Source organism: Cebidichthys violaceus, unplaced genomic scaffold (assembly GCF_023349555.1).
Source record: "Cebidichthys violaceus isolate CVI_PGR_0920_01 unplaced genomic scaffold, fCebVio1.0.p SCAF_35, whole genome shotgun sequence".
Classification (NCBI taxonomy): Eukaryota; Metazoa; Chordata; class Actinopteri; order Perciformes; family Stichaeidae; genus Cebidichthys; species Cebidichthys violaceus.
This window is the reverse complement of record NW_027176539.1, coordinates 2,635,167-2,637,777: the sequence shown is the minus strand read 5'-3', so window position 1 is coordinate 2,637,777 and position 2,611 is coordinate 2,635,167.

The window sequence follows — 2,611 nt, the reverse complement described above, 5'->3', positions numbered from 1 at the left end:
TTAACATTGGGGTCTATGGAGGAGAAAGTTGGTTTTCCTCTCAAGTAAATTCTTTTGAGCCAAATGTGTAAACCTGTGGGATTCCAAAGTCATATGTCTACGACAAGGACAAGATTAGCTACTTTTCCATCCAAAAATTATGCATGTAGAGTGAAAATTGAGGAGTCAGTCGCAAAAGACAAATATTTTTTTCACAGGAATCTCAGGCTTCTCGTCACTCTAGCGATGACATCACGCACTCTAAGCTGCGCAATACACACCCATTATAAAAGCAGAAAAGGACTGAAAAACACATGAAAGCAAAAATGCTACTATTCAAAAAGTGTAAAGGATATCAAAATGATTATAACATACAATCATTGGTCAGGGTTTTCTCAACATTTGAAAGTTTAAATGGTGTCTGTAGCTGAAAGTATGAGGAAGTAGAAGGATCTGAAAGTTGAACAAGTTTAAGAGGATTTAAAAATATTCTCCATAGACATCCCATTCAAAAAATAAGTTGCAAAAAGCTTAATAATTCAAAAAGTTGAAAGATTAGAAAAATTATGAGAAATATCACCCCTCTCCTGAAAAAGCTGAACATTTATATAGTTGAATGGTTTCTGTAGCTTAAAAAATGTGGAAGTTATTAAGTGCCAAAATACGTACGGAAGAAATAGTTGAATAAAGATTCGAAGAACAATACTTGGAATGCTGAATCAGCATTCCAACAAATAGTCCCGCAGGATTATATTCAGTGTGGCTTTGTAGCACAGAGGCAACTGCCTCTGTGCTACAAAGCCACACTGAATAATGATTATCGTCAGCTATAAAGACACTAAAGATTCTTCTGGCAGTGGGATCCGTCTAATTCCTGTCTCTCTCTCTCTCTCTCTCTCTCTCTCTCTTCTATCTGTCTCTCTTCTCTCTCTCTCTCTCTCTCTCTCTCTCTCTCTCTCTCTCTCTCTCTCTGAGCTGTTAAATGAATAAATTAAATGTTCTTTTGTTTTTTTGTTTTCGACACAAAGCTCATTGGCTCCTCATCTCGTCTCCATGGAAACATCAGGGCTTCAGATGTGAGGTGTGAATGAGGCGTCGGAGCTTTCAACCACATTTCATGGTCTTCATCAGTAAAAACACAAGAAGTTACACTAGTTCGTCCTTGTTCTGTTTGTTTAAACTTGAATTAAACCTGAAGAGAGAAATGGTGTTTGATACTTTAGGATCAACTTTAAACATTTAAACATTTAAACTCATCTTGACTCATGAACCTCTTTTTCTTTCTTGTGGTGTTTAGTGTTGGGGGGGGGGGGGGGGGGTCGTCAGGTCTTTATTTATTGTTATTATTTTAACTTCAAAGTGAAACTGCAGCAGGTCAAAGGTCAAACGACATGATAATTGCTGACAGTCGTTCTGTTTCTGCTGACTCAGCTGAAGTGTTGATGAATGTGTTGGTGATGCGTTCAGGGTCCTCTGACCTCTGAGCGTTCTGCTGCGTCTCCTCATTTTAATCTGATGGTATTTCCTGTCGCTTTGTTTTCTTCCCTCAGAGGCTCATGTGGGACTTTCAGAGACCAGTTCAGAGACCAGCTCATCTTCTTCTTCTTCTTCTTCTTCTTCTTCTTCTGAGTCACTGTTCAAACTCTCTGAACTTTATTTAAAGTCATAGACATTTTGAATATTTCCAGCAGAAGAAACAAAGAAAATACTTCAGAGACCCTGATAACTGGTTCTGGTTCTGATCGAGAACTTTGTCCAGGAACAGCACCAGGCTGTATTCTACTGGTCTTAGACCTGGTCCTGGTCTTTGTTTTAATCATCTTTTTCGTATTGGTCCCAGTCCCGGTCTTGGACTTGGTCTTAGTTAAAATGAGACCAACACAGCGGGACAGGACAGCATCATACTGCTCCTGGTCCTGGTTTTGGTCTTGTGTTCTTGGTCCTCGTCGTTGGTTTGATCCCGGGGCCCTGAAGTCTACCTGCTGAACCCTCAGAGGACCAATGAGTGAACGTGTGACAATCACCTACACACACACCTACACACACACACACAAACACACACACACACACACACACACACACACACACACACACACACACACACACACAGGAGGTGGGAACATTGTAACCGTGGTGAACTTACAGGATATTATGGTCTGTAATAGACTTGTAATAATCAGCTGATCACAGACTCTGTCATGTGACCTGATGCAGCTGATCCCAGACGATGTGATGAGCAGGGTTCTCCTGATCACAGTCACGTGATGTTTTCTGTTTGATATCAGTTATTGATTGTTGTGTTTGTGGAGCAGGACGCTGATTGGATGAACGTGAAGAGGAAAGAGAGCGGTGACGCCCCCTGCTGGTCACAACTCACCTCTCTGTCACGACTCTTATTTTGAAACACGACGAGTCAAAGTGTATTGATCAGACATGACGTCACTTTACATAAAGAAGTTCAAACAATAATAATAATAATTATAATTATTATTATATAATTATTATATAATGATTATTATTATATAATAACAATAATAATTATTATTATATAATTATCATTATTATTATTATAACACCACTCATGATAATATTTTTGATTAAAGTAAAACATAAATAATACTTTAGAATTGAA